Source organism: Dendrobates tinctorius, unplaced genomic scaffold (assembly GCF_039654945.1).
Source record: "Dendrobates tinctorius isolate UK_male_01 unplaced genomic scaffold, ASM3965494v1 ptg000097l, whole genome shotgun sequence".
Lineage (NCBI taxonomy): Eukaryota > Metazoa > Chordata > Amphibia > Anura > Dendrobatidae > Dendrobates > Dendrobates tinctorius.
This window is the reverse complement of record NW_027361765.1, coordinates 28,971,058-28,991,122: the sequence shown is the minus strand read 5'-3', so window position 1 is coordinate 28,991,122 and position 20,065 is coordinate 28,971,058. Positions and strand designations below refer to the sequence as shown.

Here is a 20,065-nt window from a genome sequence, read left to right as displayed (position 1 = left end):
CCACTCCAAGTTCCCGCACTGGAAATTCTTCACAATGCGCACGATGTGAGGTTTGATGATCAGACTTGTAGCCTAAAGCCGGACAACTCCTTTAATAGACACCAAAATAAGACACAGCTCTAAGTTTAAATAGATAGATGTATTGTATGGGTAAATGATCCTTTTCCTTTTTACAATGAAAGTCATTTTAAGGCTATGTGCCCACACCTATAAGATAGCTTTTGGCTAAATGAGAGTTCGGCTGAAAGCTATCTCTCCTGATTCCTTTTCCTTATCAATGCACGCTCTGCTTAATTGAGTGCGCATGTGTTCTGTATGGAGGGGAGTAATGAGTAATCTGCTGCCTGTCACCTCTGCCAATGCCTTATCTCCAGTCAGAAAAAATGCTCCATATTTTCTATCAAACCATCATCTGCCAGGTGAGAGTCGAGAAGCTGCCATACACAGAAACACAAATATTCAACCGACTTTGCTGTGTATGGGAACCTTTGATTATGCTATGTCCATTGCCTATTGTTTAGCAAATCTCTGAGGCTGAAACAGGGAAAATGACAACTCCATTTTAGAATGTGAAAGCGAAACCTGTAATGTCTCCTAACCTAGCCCGCTGAGATATAACTTTTATATATATATATATATATATATATATATATATATATATATATATATATATACAGTCATGGCTGAAAGTGTTGGCACCCTTAAAATGAAGTATTTCTCCCAAAAAAGTGTTGCATTTACACACGTTTTGTTATACACATGTTTATTTCCTTTGTGTGTATTGGAACCGCACAAAAAAAAACAGAATTAAAGGCAAATTGGACACAGTTTCACCTAAAAACCCCAAAATGGGCCGGACAAAATTGTTGGCACCTTTACAAAATTGTGGGTAAACAGCTTTTTCTCTTTCGTCTCATTGGGGGACACAGAAACCGTGGGTGTGTGCTGCTGTCACTAGGAGGTTGACACTATGCATGAAAAAAAGTTAACTCCGCCTCCGCAGTATACACCCCTCCGACCAGCTGTAGGGCAATCAGTTTTGCTTAGTGTCAGCAGGAGGTGGACAGGGGTCTCTTGCAGACCCTTGCCTACCTCAATGTGCGTCCTTCCTTTTCAGGTAACCATGGAGGGATACAGAGTAGATTTGCTACATCTGTATTCCCACACCGGGATCATGAGTACGGCGTGTACTGCCACCCCGTATCCTCATGAATCCCACGGGTAGGACCCTATCCCCTAACACAGGACTCGTGTTCAGGTGGCAGCTCCCAGTCCTGACCTTCGTCTCCCATCACTCGCCCACCAGAGCCTGATGATCGAGAGAGTTGCCCTGCAGAAAAAGTTTGGGACAGCAATCTTTTCATGCAGATAACCGACCCCTGTTACGGGGTGAAATGGAGGTAAGAGGCTGCAGCGTTGTATGATCTACTCCCCAGCCGCTCTGGCTCTATACTATAGCCAACACTTACTTTCAAGCACGAGGTGCAGTGCGGTTCCAGCCTCCTCCCGTGGCAGCGTTATGGCCCTGGGCCCAGCACGGCCGACGCCAGATTCCGGCAGGCTCCTGGTGCTCCAGGAGGCTGGAGCAGGGCACCGACCACCACTTCCGGGCGGGGATTTCATAAGGCTTCTAGGCAGCGGCAGGGCTGTTCACCTAGCTCTCTCTCTCCCTCATCAGCCTTCGGGCGGCAGCTGCAGCCGGGGACACAGGTCGTGGTTATGTGAGTACTGCACTACAGGTTGCTCCCTCACTCCGCTTTCAACCCCGGACAATCGGCAAGAGGTAAAACCTGTCGGTATGCCCAAGGGAGAGCAGTCCCGCTCCTCCTCCTCATCCGCTTCAGTGACCTTGGTCAAATATTTTGTATGTACCAAATGCAATGTCAGGCTTCCTTCAGGTCAGTCCTCGCCACTCTGCTCAGATTGCAGCAGACCTACGGTGTCACCTATGCTAGAGAGCAGGTGCAGCCCCCCCGTTTTGCCTGTCAGAGCTCCTACGTATTACCCCTGGAGCAGGAGGAAGCCACCTTGCCTGTCGCCCAGGGGCCATCCATCGACACAGGAGACAGCGAGTGTCCATGATGGGCCTCTTCCTTATCTAAGTCCGTGGCCGACCTTACCATGGTATCACAGACCTTGGTAACGGTGCTTAACAGATTGCCACTTCAGACTCCAGTGGACACAGGAGCACCAAAGGAGCCTCCTATTGGGCCTTCTAGGGGCTGTAAAATGTTTCGACAGGACCACCAACCCAGGTCCCCTTCTCACTCCATCTTACCGCCAGAATTCCTCTGGCCGTCTGCCTCCTCCCGGTCCTCATCCCCGGAATCAGGCGAGGCATTATCAGAGACACACTCAGAGGAGGGTTCTGAGTACGGGCCAGAGCAGTCCCAGGTCAAGGATATGGTTCAGGGCTTCATTGCCGCAGTCAATGAGACCTTTAACATTGGGGACGCCACATCAAAACCTAATGATCAGGTTTTCTCATTTAAGCGTCATAAGTCCCCTCTAGGGTCTTCGCCTCCCACAAGGATTTTGAGGAAATGTTGGCCAGGGAAAGGGAGAACCCAACCAGGTGGTTTCAGAGAGGAAGTCGTTTTGGGATTCTATATCCCTTCCCTCCAGATCTCACCGCCAACTGGACCGCCTCCCCTTCGGTGGACCCACCAGTGTCCAGACTCGCTACCAATACAGTCCTCCCACTCGCCAGTGGGGCAGCCCTAAAAGATCCCAATGATAGGAATATAGAATCCTTGACAAAATCTGCCTTTGAGGCAGCAGCCGCTACATTGTGTCCAGCCTTCGCCTCAGCCTGGGTAGCTAAGTCTCTAAGTCTGTTACAGAATGGGCCAAACAGCTTTGACAGGGCATATTGGCTAGGGCCCCACCAACAGAACTAGCGGAGTTCGCAGATCAAATTTCTCATGTTGGGAGGTATATGGTATCAGCAGCCCTGGATACCGCGTCTTGCGCAGCTCAAGCATCCAGTAACATGGTAGCCGTCCGGCGGATGGTCTGGCTAAAGGCTTGGCAGGCTCATTTGTCTTCAAAGAAATCACTGACCAATCTGCTGTTTCAGGGCACCCGGCTCTTTGGGTCAATGTTAGATCAAATCATTAAGGATGCAACAGGGGGTACAAGCTCCCTTCTACCTCAGGCCAAGCCTCGTCGATATGTTTTCAAACATAGGGTTCAGCCCTTTCAGAGATGTCTGGCAGAATTCAGTAGAGGATATCTGGGTAAAGGAGGTAGTATCAACAGGATGCAAGATAGACTTCAATGCGCTTCCGCTTCTTTCTATTGCAGCCACCAAAAGACGCTGCTATGGCTCTAGGTTTTTTGCGGCAATCGACTCTCTCCTCAACGCAGGAGTAATCGTCCCTGTTCCCGAGCAGGAACGTTTTACCGGCTTTTACTCAAACCTGTTTGTGATACCGAAAAAGGATGGCTCAGTTCGTCTCATACTAGACCTCAAAAGGCTAAACAGATGGGTCCACTTACGCCATTTCAGGATGGAATAGATTCGATCGGTAATTAAGTCTATGGAGGATCAGGAATTCCTATGTTCCATAGATATCCGGGATGCCTACCTACACATCCCCATTTTTCAGGGACATCAGAGGTTTCTGTGTTTTGCTGTCCAAAAGCAGCATTTCCAGTTTGTGGTCCTGCCATTTGGGCTGGCAACAGCCCCCAGAATTTTTACAAAGATTATGGCAGCGATGGTTGCTATATTAAGGGTCAGAGGCATAATATTGGTACCATATCTCGACGATATTCTCGTCAAGGCGCCCTCCTTCGCTCAGGCCCAGGAAAATCTAGCGGTAGTTTTAAACACGCTGTCCCGGTTTGGTTGGATCATAAACAGGGAGAAATCCCACCTAACGCCAACACAGCGCCTAGAATTCTTAGGGATGATAATCGACACCCGCCGCTCGAGAGTCTTTCTCTTCCAGGGGCTGGTGTGAGTCTAATCGCATCACACCTATGCCCTGTTCCCTGCCATCTGTCCTAGCCTTTCTCCAGGCAGGGTTAGATGGCGGTTTTGCCCTAAGTTCCTTGAAAGGCCAGGTATCTGCTCTCTCTATTCTTTTTCAAAGAAATTTGGCCTCCTGCTTACAGGTTAAGACCTTCCTGCAAGGAGTAGCACATGCGGCCCCTCCTTACAGATCTCCTGTGGCTCCATGGGATCTTAACTTGGTCTTGGAAGCCTTGACACCCTTCGAACCACTCCAAGAAGCTCCCATGTCTTTGTTGTCCTGGAAGGTGGTATTTCTCGTAGCCATCACCTCTATTAGGCGGGTTTCAGAATTGGCGGCATTGTCCTGTCGCCCTCCATTCCTAATTATGCACCAGGACAAGGTTGTTTTGCGGTCTCCTCCTAACTTTCTTCCCAAGGTGGTATCGGCCTTCCACATGAACGAGGATATAGTAACATAGTAACATAGTTATTAAGGTTGAAGGGAGACTTTAAGTCCATCTAGTTCAACCCATATCCTATCCTAACTTGCCCTAACATGTTGATCCAGAGGAAGGCAAAAAAAACCCATGTGGCAAACAGTAAGCTTCACATTGGGGGAAAAAATTCCTTCCCGACTCCACATACGGCAATCAGACTAGCTCCCCGGATCAAGGCAATATTAAGGAAACTAGTGTATATACCCTGTAATATTATACTTTTTAAGAAATATAATATATATATATATATATATATATATATATATAATCCTTCCCTCATTTTGTCCCGCTCCAACCCATCCTCTGGAGCGTTCTTTGAATAATGTAGACATGGTCAGGGCGATAAGGATCTATCTGGCCAGGACCACTCCCTTCAGGAAGACGGACTCGCTCTTTGTTATCCCCGATGGGGTGAGAAGAGGCCTGCTGGCCTCTAAGGCAACAATTGCCCCCTCGATCAGAATGGCAATTCTGGAAGCCTACCGGGTGAAGGACAGGGTGTCCCCTGCTGGGGTCAAGGCCCATTCAACCCAGACGATGGGCGCCTCCTGGGCGGTACACAACAGGGCATCATCCATGCAGTTGTGCAAGGCTGCCACATGGTCATCCGTGCATACCTTTTCAAGGTTCTATAAGGTCCATACCATGCTTCAGCGATTGCCAGCCTGTCATGGTCCAGTCCGGAGTTTATCTTCTGCTGTCTTCACTCCGGACTGGTCATGCGGGGGTTAATCTCCTCAGCCTCGTTCTGGAGCTAGCTGGGCTATTTCAATCCCTCACAGCCTGCTGACCAGTGTTAGTGATAGCTCAAGCTTGCAGTTTAGAGCCGCTGACCCTTGTACCCTGGTGATCCTCCTGCCTTGGACTGATATTCACGTGTATGACCCGGACTGATTTCTGACCCCGTCTCTTGGTATTTGTTTCTGCTGTTACGTTCCCTCTCTGGCATCTGACTCCCTGGCTTGTACCCCGACCACGTATTTCGTCTCACGTTTTGGACCCTGTGCTCATGTTCTGGCTTTCTGACTCTCGGCTTTGGTATTTTGACTACGTGTATTGCTGCTCCTTCTGGTACGTCTGCTCCTGTTAGTTTCTGACTCGGTTCGTCTGACTATTCTCTCTCGTTACCTGTGGCACCTGTGCTGTTGCTCAGGGTTGCTGCTCTTAGTGTATAACCTCTCTTCCCTCACCAGCTCCCCCTGACGTGATGGAAAATTGTGTTTTTACTGCGGAGTTCCCGGACATTGGAAAAAAGACTGCCCCTCCTGTCCTCCGACTAACAAGCGGCTGAGTCTGGGTGATAATCGTGGAGGTCACCCAGACTCTCAGGTACCTTTTTCTTCCTGATTTCAGTTTTCCATCACTTTCAGACCAGGTTCCAAGAATGTGAATGCGGATGCCTTGTCTCGCAGCCTAGATCCGGTATCGCCTCCGGAGCCTCCTTCCTCCATTCTTCAGCGCGGGGTGGTGGTGGCCTTGGTGTCCCAGAGATTGGAGCAGGAGATTCGTGAGGCCCAATCTCTAGCTCCCCCATCCATACCTGAAAATAAGCTCTTTGTGCCTGTCCAGTATCGGTTAAGGGTGCTTCGGGAGTTCCACGACTCGGCTCTGAGTGGGCATACAGGAATCTCGGCCACTCGTAAAGCCATCACTAGGCTGTTCTGGTGGCCCTCGTTGACTTCTGACGTCACTGGTTTTGTGTCCTCCTGTGAAACTTGTGCCCGCGCTAAAGCCTCCCACAACCGGCCGGCCGGGGAATTGGTGCCACTGCCAATTCCGGATAGACCGTGGACTCACCTGTCCATGGATTTTATCACCGATCTCCCACCCTCTAATGGCAAAACCGTGATCTGGGTAGTTGTGGATTGGTTCAGTAAACAAGCACATTTTGTACCCTTAACGGGCCTTCCTAATGCTGAGACTCTATCTAAGCTATTCATTGAGCATGTGATTCGGTTGCATGGTGTGCCTGTCAGTGTGGTGTCTGATAGAGGGGTGCAATTCGTGTCAAAATTCTGGAGAGCTTTTTGTAAAAGGCTGGGCATCAGTCTGACCTTTTCATCGGCCTACCATCCCGAGACCAATGGTCAGTCTGAAAGGACCAATCAGTCTTTAGAGCAGATCCTGCGGTGTCTTGATTGTCTTGATGATTGGTGCTCTATGATACCTATGGCGGAATTCGCCTTCAATAATCGTGTCAATCAGTCTACTGGTACTTCTCCTTTCTTCTGCAACTATGGGTTTCACCCTCATTTTGGTGAATTCTCCAGACTAGATTCGGAATGTCCAGGGGCTGATTCAGCCTTTTTGTGGTTGGAGGAGGTTTGGAGGGAAGTTCAGAGAAACATTGGGGAGGCTCAGGGCAAATATAAGTTTCTCCTACGTCTCATTGGGGGACACAGAGACTGTGGGGTGTGTGCTACTGCCGTCTGGAGGCTGACACTAGGCATACAAAAAACAAGTTAGCTCCTCCTCTACCGCATACACCCTTGCCCCGGTAGCGGGCGGAGACCAGTTTTTTGCTTAGTGTCTTTGGAGGCACACGCAGTCTGGTTTTCTCCAGACTAGGTTTTTTCGGTTCTCACTATGAAGAGGAGATAGGGGCGACGGATCCTATAGAAAGGGTCCGATCTCCCCAAACCAGCAACGGGCGAGCACGCGTTGAGCATCGCTCCGCGTATCCTTTCCCGCACCGAGGGACACCTCTGGGACTTTTCCCCAGACATCTATTTTTCGTGTTTATTATTTTATGAAGAAGAGACAGGGGCAACAGATCCTATAGAAAGGATCCGATTTCCCCAAACCAGCAACGGGCGACTACGTGCGAGAGTCCCTCCACGTCTCCTCTCCCGCGACGTTGGACACTATGCCAGACTTAGCCCTGTCCACCCCTAGGTATGCAAACCATGGGCGTACACAGAGGCACAAGACTAGTCTGTGCGCCCCCACTGCTCCACCAAAGCATGACGGCGGTGCTGCACGGCGGCGGACAGTCCCTCTCCTCGCCCCTACAGGGCAGACGGAGTCAGGGTGCCTGCACCGTCCAAAAATGGATTACCTCATAGCCCCTGCTGAGGGCAGGTATGGATGGCTGGGGAGAGCCCCTGGGACGTTTCAGGTTAGCGTGGCAGGTTCTTGGCCATTCCTCTCCCTGCTCCCTCCTCCTCCTCCCTCCTCCTCCTCTCCTCCCTCCCTATACCTACACGTGGGCCGCGGGAAGATTCCCCAGTGGTGGTGGAGGAAAGCGCTTCATGAGGGTGCCGGCGGGATCGCCGGGATAGCGGGGCCGCCAGGGCGCCCCCCGCCTCCTGCGGTGGGGCATCGTTAATTTAGCCCGCGGCTCCGGCCTGGGGCCGCGGGTGGAAGTCCCGCCTTCAGCGCGACGTCGCGTCTGACGTCACTTCCGGCGCCGCCCCCTCCTGGCCGGGTGCCAGATAAGATGGAGGCCCCGCCGGTAGTCCGGGGTAGGCTGTAAGAAGCTTACCGCAGCCGCAGAGCACCGTCAGCGCTAGCGGGAGTGCGGAGGAAGAGGGAAAGAGGACTGCAGGACCGGGTAAGTGTGACCCCGTCCTGAGGCCACGCTAGGCCATACAGGTGCCCCCCTCTCCTCCTCATTCACCTTCCTCAGAAGGTAGAATAGAAAAAAAAAAAGAAAAGAAAAGGAGAGCCTGTTACAGCAGTATGTCTGGAAAAGGAAAAGCGCACACATCCTTCTATGCCGCATGCGTTTCCTGTGGGGTTAGGTTCCCACGAGCGCAGACCAGTAAATTATGTGAAACCTGTGACAACGAACGCGCCCAGGAGCCCTCCCCTGCGACAGAGCCCAGAGGTCCGGAACCCCCTGAATGGGCGGTATCACTCTCGCGGTCTATGGTGTCACTAACTAAGGCAATTGAGACCCTTCAGGCCCCGGATAGGGGTAGAGATGACGGCTCCCCTGGTTGGGAGGGTTCTGCCTCCTCACATGAGCCGCCGGCCTGCAGGGGCCGCACTCTCTCTAGACAGGCACATAGGAAGAGAACCCATACTGTGTTGCCAGGCCCCTCCGGTGCTTCAGCATCTGCGAGTGTGGCATCACGCTCGCCGTCACCCTTTTCAGGGAGCGAGCAAGGTTCAGTAGAGGACGTGGAGGAGTCGGGAGATGGTAGACAGTCTCATTGAAGCCGTAAACCAGACCCTGGGTATTGATGATGAGGTCACCCTAACCGCAGGCCATAAGGTGTCTTTTAAAAAGGCCCGGAAGCCGCGTAGAGTGTTCAGCACTCATCCGGAGTTCGAGGATATAGTGCAGCGGCACCGGGAACAGCCAGACAAGCGGTTTTCGGGACAACGGACGCTAGAATCAAGATATCCATTTGCGCCAGAGCTCTGTAAAAAATGGGCAGAGTCTCCCGTGGTGGATCCCCCGGTATCCCTCCTGGCCTCAAGGTCCCTATTGTCAGTGCCTAGTGGTTCCGCCATCAAAGACCCCACAGATCGGCTCATAGAGGGATTAGCGCGCTCTGTGTATGAAGCATCGGGATCGGCGCTCTTCCCTTCCTTTGCGGCAACATGGGTAGCCAAAGCCATGATGTCCTGGTCAGATACTTTGAATGGGATCCTGCAGGGTAGAGAGTTGCCAACAGAGGTGGCCGAGATAGCAAGTCAGATCGCGATGGCGGGTGACTATTTAATTAACGCATCCTTGGATGCAGCTAATAGCGCAGCACTTGCAGCAGCAAACGCAATCGCCATTAGAAGAGCCTTATGGTTAAGGCTATGGCGGGCTGATTCGGTTTCTAAAAAATCCCTGACTTCCCTACCCTTTCAGGGTAACCGACTATTTGGGGAAGAATTGGGCAAACTTATTTCGGACGCAACAGGGGGAAAAAGCAGTTTTCTCCCACAACAGAAGACAAGGACGCCGTTTCGTCAGCCTCAGGCGCGTTTTCGGGCATTTCGCGCCCCCGGGTGGACGGCAACAGCCAGTGCCTCCACGCCCGCGCGCTATAATCAGTACAAGGAGCGTCAGGTCACCTACAGGACCAACCCGCTGGGCAGGATGCGGGGACGCCCGCCCAGGGCAAGGGGGACCAGGTCCCAGAGGCCCTGTACAAAATGACTCGAGACGTGCGGTACCCGAGGACAGCAGGATTGGCGGACGCCTGCGCCGGTTCTGTCACATATGGGTCGCGGTGGCAGGCGACGCATGGGTGACAGAGTTGATATCCTCCGGGTACAAGATAGTTTATAAAACTTCCGCAGACGCGATTTTTTCCTTCCCGGCTTCCCAAAACAAGGTCTCGGGCAGAGGCATTGCTAGGGGCCATCGAGGTACTGCAGCGCAAAGGGGTCATTGTCCCGGTACCGAAGGACGAAAGAACCCAAGGTTTTTATTCCAACCTGTTCGCGGTACCCAAGAATGATGGAGCAGTAAGGCCGGTTCTGGACCTAAAGCTCCTGAACAGGTTCGTCAGGGTCAGGCATTTCCGCATGGAATCCCTCTGGTCAGTTATATCCTCCATGGAGAGGGGAGAATACCTGGCCTCGATCGACGTTCAGGATGCATATTTACACATCCCTATTTTTACCCCGCATCAGAGATATCTACGGTTTGCGATCGAGGGGCGGCACTTCCAGTTTGTGGCCCTGCCTTTCGGTTTGGCCACGGCCCCCAGAGTGTTCACGAAGGTGATGGCGGTCGTCATGGCCATTCTACATTCTCGGGGCATAGTGGTTTTACCATACTTGGACGACCTCCTGGTAAAGGGTCCGTCCCTTCCAGCGTGCAAGGAGAATGTCAGAATCACATTGGATACCCTGTCGCGCCTAGGATGGGTGGTCAACAGGAAGAAGTCATGCCTCACACCGGCTCAGAGGATTGTATTCCTAGGGATGATATTCGATACCTCCCAGGGATTGGTAATTCTCCCTCAAGACAAGGCTCGGGCACTCCGACAGGGAGCTCGAAGACTCCAACAGCCAGGCCCCCATACTATCCGATTCGGGATGAGGGTCCTGGGCAGGATGGTGGCAGCGATGGAAGCAATCCCGTTTGCTCAGTTTCATCTCCGTCCCCTGCAGCATGCCCTGTTAGCAGCTTGGGACAGGAGCCCGTTCTCGCTCGATCACCCGTGCAGGTTGTCCGCTCAGGTCCGACGGACTCTTCAATGGTGGACACGCGATCTATCGCTTCGGCAGAGGAAGCCCTTTCCTCCGGATCATTGGTTAGTGATCACGACCGATGCGAGTCTCTCCGGTTGGGGGGCAATCTTCCGTCACCACACGGCGCAGGGGCAGTGGTCGCCTCGGGAAGCTCGTCTCCCTATCAATCTGTTGGAGATTCGGGCAGTGCGGTTGGCCTTGCAGCAGTTTCAACACATGCTAGCGGGATACCCAATTCGGATTCAGTCGGACAACGCCACGGCAGTAGCGTACGTGAATCACCAGGGAGGCACACGCAGCAAGGCAACCATGCGCGAGATTGGACATGTGCTCCACTGGGCCGAGAGGAGCCACTCGATGATCTCAGCGGTTCACATTCCAGGCGTCGAGAATTGGGCAGCAGATTTCCTAAGCCGCCAGGACATCACGGCCGGAGAGTGGTCACTGCACCCCGAGGTGTTCCAGCAGATTTGCCAGCGCTGGGGAACACCAGACGTGGACCTGATGGCCTCCAGGAAGAACGCCAAGGTGGGCGTATTCGTCGCCCGGTCTCAGGACCCGCGAGCAATCGCAGCGGATGCTTTGGTGCTACCCTGGAACCAATTTCGGCTCCCATACTTGTTTCCGCCGCTGCCACTTCTTCCGAGGGTCATCAGAAAGATCAAAACGGAGGGGGTTCCGGCAATTCTGCTGGCTCCGGACTGGCCCCGGTGGGCATGGTACGCGGATCTGGTACAACTCATCGCAGACGTGCCATGGCGGCTACCGGAACGACCAGATTTACTGTCCCAGGGACCGATCTGCCACCCGAACTTAGGGGCCCTGCGTTTGACGGCATGGCCATTGAATCTTGGGTGCTGACCCAGGCGGGTTTTGGGCGCGAAGTAGTCGCGACAATGGTAAACGCTTGGAAGCCGGCCTCGGCAAGGATCTACCATAACACTTGGAAGGTTTTCTTCCAGTGGTGTCGGGAACACGGGGTTCCGCCATTGTCCTTCTCGGTGCCCAACATCCTGGCTTTCCTTCAGTCCGGACTAGATGCAGGTTTGGCGCCAAGTTCCCTTAGGAGACAGATATCGGCCCTGTCGGTCCTGTTTCAGCGAAAGATCGCTACCAATTTGCAGGTCAGAACGTTCCTGCAGGGGGTCGTTCATTTAGTGCCCCCCTTCAGAGCGCCATTAGAGGCCTGGGACCTTAATCTGGTCCTGACTGTCCTGCAGGAGGCCCCGTTTGAGCCACTACAGGAGATTTCATTGGCATATCTCTCCAGGAAGGTAGTGTTCCTGGTAGCCATAACGTCCATTAGGCGGGTATCAGAACTGGGAGCGTTATCTTGTAGAGCCCCTTTCCTGACCTTTTTTAAGGACAAGGTAGTCCTTAGACCTCCGCCGCCTTTTTTACCAAAGGTAGTATCCTCGTTCCATATTAATGAAGACATTGTGCTGCCTTCTTTCTGTCCAGCGCCAGTGCACAGAGTGGAAAAAGCTCTCCACACGTTGGATCTGGTAAGAGCTCTCAGGAGGTACGTGTCGAGGACAGCACCGTTTCGCCAGACGGACTCGCTGTTTGTGATCCCCGAAGGGCGCAGGAGGGGTCTCGCAGCCTCACGGTCAACCATAGCCAGATGGATTCGCCTAACCATTCAGGAGGCTTACCGTATTAGAGGCACGCCAATTCCAGCAGGGATTGGAGCACACTCTACTCGTGCAGTGGGCGCCTCTTGGGCGCTTCAGCACCAGGCTTCGGCAGAACAGGTATGCAAGGCAGCAACCTGGTCCAGCCTGCACACTTTTTGTAAACATTACAGGGTGCATACTCAGGCTTTGTCAGATGCGAGCCTGGGCAGGAAAATTCTCCAAGCAGCAGTGGCACACCTTTAGACAGGAAAGCATGCGGCTTGGATTGGTGAGTGTTATCCCACCCAAGGACTGCTTTAGGACGTCCCACAGTCTCTGTGTCCCCCAATGAGACGAAGGAGAAACATGGATTTTTGTGAGTACTCACCATAAAATTCTTTTCTCCGAGACGCTCATTGGGGGACACAGCACCCACCCTGATAGCCGGTTGGCTCATGTTTATTATTTAATATGATTTTTGTTTAACACAGGGTGATCCTTTTTCAGACATATGATTTGTGGCATTAAGGCTGTTTTTTGTATGTTCTCCTACTGCTTTTGCACTAAACTGGTCTCCGCCCGCTACCGGGGCGAGGGTGTATGCGGTGGAGGAGGAGCTAACTTGTTTTTTGTATGCCTAGTGTCAGCCTCCAGACGGCAGTAGCACACACCCCACAGTCTCTGTGTCCCCCAATGAGCGTCTCGGAGAAAATGATTTTACGGTGAGTACTCACAAAAATCCATGTTTTTTGCACATAAACGACGCTCGGTGGGGCCGACTTATCAGGTGAGGGATAAGGTATGGTTATCCACCAAAAACATAAGGCTGAGAATTCCCTCTGCTAAGTTGGGTCCCAAGTTTATTGGTCCGTATGAGATTTTAGAGGTGATTAATCCTGTGGTCTTTCGCCTGCGGTTGCCTCCGTCATTACGGATTCCTAATGTGTTCCATAAAGCGCTTCTGAAGCCATCGGTGCCTTCCTCTGATGAGTCTCCATCGCACCCGCCGCCTGTTATGTTAGATGGGCAGACCGAGTACGAGGTGGAACAGGTGGTGGATTCTCGTATGCTCCGTCGTTCACTTCAGTACTTGGTCCATTGGAAAGGATTCGGTCCTGAGGATCGGTCATGGGTGCCGGCGCGTTCGGTCCATGCGGATCGGTTGGTCCGGGCCTTTCACGCTCGTCATCCAGGGAAGCCTGGGGGTCCAGTGGCCCCCCATTGAGAGGGGGGTACTGTCATGGTCCAGTCCGGAGTTTATCTTCTGCTGTCTTCACTCCGGACTGGTCATGCGGGGGTTAATCTCCTCAGCCTCGTTCTGGAGCTAGCTGGGCCATTTCAATCCCTCACAGCCTGCTGACCAGTGTTAGTGATAGCTCAAGCTTGCAGTTTTGAGCCGCTGACCCTTGTACCCTGGTGATCCTCCTGCATTGGACTGATATTCACGTGTATGACCCGGACTGATTTCTGACCCCGTCTCTTGGTATTTGTTTCTGCTGTTACGTTCCCTCTCTGGCATCTGACTCCCTGGCTTGTACCCCGACCACGTATTTCGTCTCACGTTTTGGACCCTGTGCTCATGTTCTGGCTTTCTGACTCTCGGCTTTGGTATTTTGACTACGTGTATTGCTGCTCCTTCTGGTACGTCTGCTCCTGTTAGTTTCTGACTCGGTTCGTCTGACTATTCTCTCGTTACCTGTGGCACCTGTGCTGTTGCTCAGGGTTGCTGCTCTTAGTGTATAACCTCTCTTCCCTCACCAGCTCCCCCTGGTGGAGGTTTCACTACACAGCCTAGGCAGAAGAATCTTGCAGACGGCAGTGGTGAGTTCTCCGGCCTGAAGGAAGTTTCTGTCTTTTTCCACCCCAGGGACTGCTTTTGGACGACCCACGGTTTCTGTGTCCCCCAGTGAGACGAAAGAGAAAACAGGATTTTGGTTGCTTACCGTAAAATCTGTTTCTCAGAGTCTTCATTGGTGGGCACAGCACCCTCCCATGATTTTATTACGTGTAATGAATATATGATGACTTACATGATAATGTCTCCTCCTACTGCTTTTTCACTAACTGATTGTCCTACAGCCGGTCGGAGGGGTGTATACTGCGGAGGCGGAGTTAACTGTTTTTCATGCATAGTGTCCACCTCCTTGTGACAGCAGCACACAGCCACGGTTTCTGTGTCCCCCAATGAAGACTCTGAGAAACAGATTTTACGGTAAGCAACCAAAATCCTGTTTCAAACATGTGATGCTTGTTCAAACTCACCTGTGGTGATATGAAAATTACACCTGAATCCAAATAAAAAGGGGAGAAACTGACGAAATCTTTGCATTGTGTGTCTGTGTGTGCCACGCCAAGTATGGACAACAGAAAGAGGAGAAGAGAACTGTCTGAGGACTTGAAAACCAAAAATTATTGAAAAATATCAGCAATCTCAAGGTTATAAGTCCATCTCCAGAGATCTTGATGTTCCATTTCCAAAGTGCCCAACATAATCAAGAAGTTTACAATCTATGGCACTGTAGGCTAATCTCCCTGGATGCGGACAGCGGAAAAAAATTGATGAAAGGTTGTAACGCGGGATAGTCCAAATGGTGGATAAGCAGCCCCAATCAAGTTCCAGAGAAATTCAAGCTGTCCTGCAGACTCAGGGTGCATCAGTGTCAGCGTGAACTAACCATCTACATTTGAATGAAATGAAACTATTGCAGGAGACGCAGGATGACCCCAGTTCTGACACTGAGACAAAACTAGACTGCAGTTTGCCAAAATGTATGTGAGTAAGCCAAAATCCTTCTGAGAAAGCGTCTTGTGGACAGATGAAACCAAAATGGAGGTTTTCTTTGGTGAAGCACATTATTCTACTGTTTACCAGAAATGGAATGAGGCCTACAAAGAAAAGAAGACAGTACCTACAGTCAAATATGATGGAGGGTCAAAGATGTTTGGGGTTGTTTTTTCAGCCTCTGGCACAGAGTGTCTTGACTGCGTGAAAGACAATGAAATCTGAAGATTACCAAAGAATTTTGGGTCGCAATGTAGTGCCCAGTGTCAGAAAGCTGGATTTGCATCCTAGAACATTGGTCTTCTTGCAGGACAATGACCCCAAACATATTTCAAAAACCATTCAGAAATGGATGGAAACAAGGCGCTGGAGAGTTCTGAAGTGGCCAGCAATGAGTCCGGATCTAAATCCCATTGAACGGCTATGGAAAGATTTTAAAATTGCTCTTAGAAGAAGGCACCCTTCGAATATGGGAGACCTTGAGCAGTTTGCTAAAGAAGAGTGGTCCAAAATTCCAGTAGGAAGCGATTGATTGTAGTAGTTTATTCCAAAGTGTGTGCAACCAAATATTAAGATGACTTGTATGTTCAGTATGCGTGTGTGTGTATATATGTGTGTGTATATATGTGTGTGTGTGTGTGTGTGTATGTATGTATGTATGTATGTATGTATATATATATAGATATAATATATATATACATATGACTATTCTTGCCTCTGATCCTCCTAATCATGCCTTGGTAAGAGTGTTAGCATGTTGGGCACATGCACAAGATATCCAGCGGTCCTGCCAAGCTGGGGATTGCAGTGGAGGTAGAGACGCTGCACTGGACTAGTCCTTCCTCATTGGCAGATGCCAAGTGGGCACATTAAGGCTGTGTGCCCACGTAGCGATTTTTAAGCGTTTTTGCCGCGATTTTCGGCGCGAAAACGTTTAAAAAATCGTGTACAGAACGCCCCCCATGCATTCCTATGGCATTCCGCACATGCTGTGCTAATGCTGCGCTTTTTTCCGTGGCGGAATCGCATCGCGGAAAAAATCGCAGCATGCTCATTCTTTTGTGCAGAATCGCAAAGAATTGCCGCGATTCCGCACCCATAGGAATGCATGAGAATCGCTTACTTCCCGCATGTGGCTATGCCCACCATGCGGGAAGTTAAGCGTCTCATGTGTGGTTGGTACCCACGGTGTGGAGGAGAGGAGACTGTCCTCCAGGCCCTGGGTACCATACCCCTGTAAAAAAAAGAATAAAAAATCAGGGTATATTTACCTTCCGGCTTCACGCGCTGCATTCCCTAGCGTTCCCAGTAATGCCTTGCAGCAAGGCCCTGTAATGACGTAGTCTCGCGTTACTCTAGCGGTCTCGCGAGATCGCTATAGCAACGCGAGACTACGTCATCACAGGTCTCGCAAGGCATTACTGGGAACGCTGAGACCCGGGAATGCAGCGCGGGACGCCGGAAGGTAAATATACCCCGATTTTTTTTTATTTTTTTTTAGCATTTTAACATTCTATCTTTTACTATTGATGCCGCATAGGCGGCCTCAATAGTAAAAACCTGGTCACACTTGTCAAACACTATGTTTGACGAGTGTGACCAACCTGTCAATCACTTTCCAAGCGATGCTTCAAATCGCTTGGAAAGTGCTTGAATATCGCACGCGAAAATCGCGATCAAAATCGCGGTGAAATCGCGCGGAAAAAAACGCGTGATTTCTGGGAAGGAGTCCGGTTTTTAGTGAGCGTTTTAAAACGCTACATGGGCACATAGCCTAAAGCTTTGTTTTTAAACAATGGACACATTATTGTGCCACTAAAAAGGCTTCAATAGAGTACACATAACACTATAGTGGCAGACTTGGACATTTAGGGGATCTGACAGATCCTCTTAAATGTATTTAGAAAAAGATAATCCATTAGCTTTTTATGTTTTGTTGTAATTTTGTGGGGATTTTCTGATATACTGTGTAATAGTTGAATGCAGTAGGTCTCTTAGAAGAGAATGGAATAAAAGAATTACGTAACTCACAAAATTTTTTTTTTTTTCAACTTTTTTCCAACACTTATTTTTGTGGAGATTCCTCTTCGAAGCTTTTTAATTTTGCTTTGACTAAATAAAGATGTGCAAAGTTGAACGACAATGGTGGGAGAATTATCCTGGAGCGTTCTGACAACACTGAAGCATTGCCCATGCGGCCGTGAGTTGTCAGAGTGCGAGTAATGTATTTATTTCACCCATGTCTGACACCTCCATTACTTCTTTAGCCGCTTGTTCTTGAGCCGCTGTGTCAGCATTGGGACTGAGCCAGCGAGATGAGACTATGAACCTCAGACCTGGAGCTGACGATGCTGGCAAATGATGCATCTAATGCTCTGCTTTTGTGTTGGAAGAGCGGGCAAGGAAATATTTTATTAAACGCGCTAGTCGGTAATAACTCAAGGTTTGTAAAAGTCTGTTTTCTGCCAGAATGTAATATCAGGTCATGAGATTCTGTCATATCTAATTCTGGCTTTGGTGTGATGGTCCTATTGCTGACACTCATCCTTTTTTTACGGCGTCTCGGCATTCTTGTCACATTTATTCTGGTGTCATATATTTGACACGTTGTACAGGCTGCGTGAGTAGTGTGGGGGACGTAATGAGCTTGCTTCCATAGTTTTCTAAATGCCTGTGGAGGATATATTAGGTTGGAAAACATATCCAAGTTTTATAATCTCATCCCTTAAAAAGTCATATTTCGGAAGATCCAATCCTTTTGAAGTTTTACTGTGACTGATAATGGTTTGTCAAAATCTGTGAACATTTTGTTTTCTAATTAAATTCACGTGTTTGGGGCTAAAAAAAAATATAATTTTTGCAGTCGTGCTTCATAAATGATGTACCATTGGCCTTCTATCGCCTTTTTGTTTGGGCTCACTCACACAAGCATATAACTTGGATGAGTGGTATCCATTGCTATTCTTTGGGGCAGTGCTGGACAGCATGCTGCGAGTGGCTTTTCAAATCAGATTGCACTCACCCATACAAATCTATGGGTGCGTATAAAACATTGGACTACACTCTGGTGACATCTGAGTGCAGTCAGAGTTACGCAGTCTCACACAATGGAGAAGGCATTAAGTTCTTTGTCTTCTCCGCACCTGTGATCATGTAAGATAATCGGATCAGAGTATACTCTGCTTAGTTTCTGATCAGAGTTTGAGCCAATTGTCATTAGCATAATCGATCCCATTCTCTCAGAAGAGAGAATCATAGCTCTTGTGTGCAAGGCCTTTCACTGTCTATTGTTGGTTGTAGCATGCAGTTAACTGAGCTCCCATCAGTGAGCTCAATCTGATAGGACAGGTTAACTCTTTACCTGTCTTTTTTTTTCTGAGCTCCCCTCGGCTGATATGACCACAGACCACATCAAGGGTGAAAGTCTGTAAAAACGAAACAATTCAATATTGTAATGAAACTCCGTTGCTAAAATGATTTTTTTTATCCCCAAACACATGCATTTAAGTAAAAAAAAAATGTTTCCATAGTTGGACAATCCTTTTAATGTGAATTGTTCGAGTGAGGAACAGCCAAACTCTGCTACAAATGTGAGGTTGTGTAAGACCGTTTCGTATTACACGTCGTACACCGTGGTAAGACTGATAACAGTAACAAGACACAGGGTAGTTGTACTGCATCAGCAAGGTCTCTCTCAGGCCAAGATTTCAAAGCAGATTGGGTTTTCAAGATTGGCTGTCTGAGCTTCTTTTAAGAAGCATCAAAAAATGGTCAACGTTGAGGACCGTACACACTGTTTTGGGCCAAGTGCAGCAGATGATAAACACATCATGCTTACTTCCCTTCCAAATTGGAAGATGTCCAGCTGTGTCATCATCTCAGAATGGCTTGTAGCAAATTGACAGGCATAATCCACATATAATTTCTAGGTGCAACATGCTCGCATAGCACAAGATAAGACCAATAGTTATACAATTAAAGCAATGTACACAGGTAGGTATCATGAAAATTACAAATTTATTAAAGCTTTCATGCAAACAAAAGGAAATAACACTAATGGTTAAAAATGTACTATTGTACTACACCTAAATCAAAACTATCTCACTATAATTGGAGAGAAATATATAAAGACCACAATTATGTAGTCTAACAAAGTGTATCCATATATTCAAGTTCCTATACAGGATTAATACAAAATTTGATATCAAATGTTGTATTAGTAAAAAAAAATACAAGAGCACAGAGACCTAGGGGAATAAGGACCTGTAGCTCATCTCAGAACTGGCAGCCGCTATTGGGACCCAGCTATGAAAAGGCTGATCAGAAGAATTACGGCTAAATAGTTATTCCTTCAATATAGAAACAAGGCCTAACAACTCAACTGTGTACAAAAACCTAGAATCTGGGGTGCAGAAAAATGGAAGCAGGTGTTCTGGAGTCAAAGCTTGAAATATTTGGCAGCTTTTTCACCAGAGGGCTGGAGAGCACTACAATAATGAGTTTCTGCAGAGAACAGTGAAGCATGGTGGAGATTCTGCAAATTTGGGGATACTTATTCATCATGAAGTACCATCAGGGAGGCTCCAAATATATTCTGCAGCAGGACAAAAACACCAATCACACAGCCAATGTCTTTAACATCTTCAGGATCACCCTTAGACTATAAATATCTAGGTGGGCCTCATTATACTCTGTAGTGAGGTTCTAAAACGCCTCTTCATTAGTATAGCAGATTTCAGCTGCACGAGATCGCAGAGTTGCTGAAGTGGGGAGTCGGCAGCCAGAGTTCGCATCGAGAAGGCAGCGATGTGCTGTGTATACATTAATAGATACCTGACAGTGCTTCCTCCTTCAGACCCTCATTGGGTGTAGGGAGAGAGCAGGAGCTGCTAGGTCTTGGGAGACCCTGTAAGTTTTGTTATGCAGGCAGGAGGCTGAAATTGGATTAAAAAAATAATTATATGTTACGATCCTCCCCATCCCCCACCAAAGATCTTTCATGAACTTATTGGAGGCACACTATATGAAATATAAATAATTACTAGTATAGGAAGAAAGAACAGCT

The 20,065-nt window shown here is 49.3% G+C and overlaps 1 protein-coding gene across 2 annotated transcripts in view; it reads left to right on the top strand.

Moving 5' to 3' along the window:
* The window catches only part of TEX9 (testis expressed 9), an 85,626-nt gene that overhangs the window by 46,200 nt on the left and 19,361 nt on the right, over positions 1–20,065 (top strand). The window lies entirely within an intron of this gene.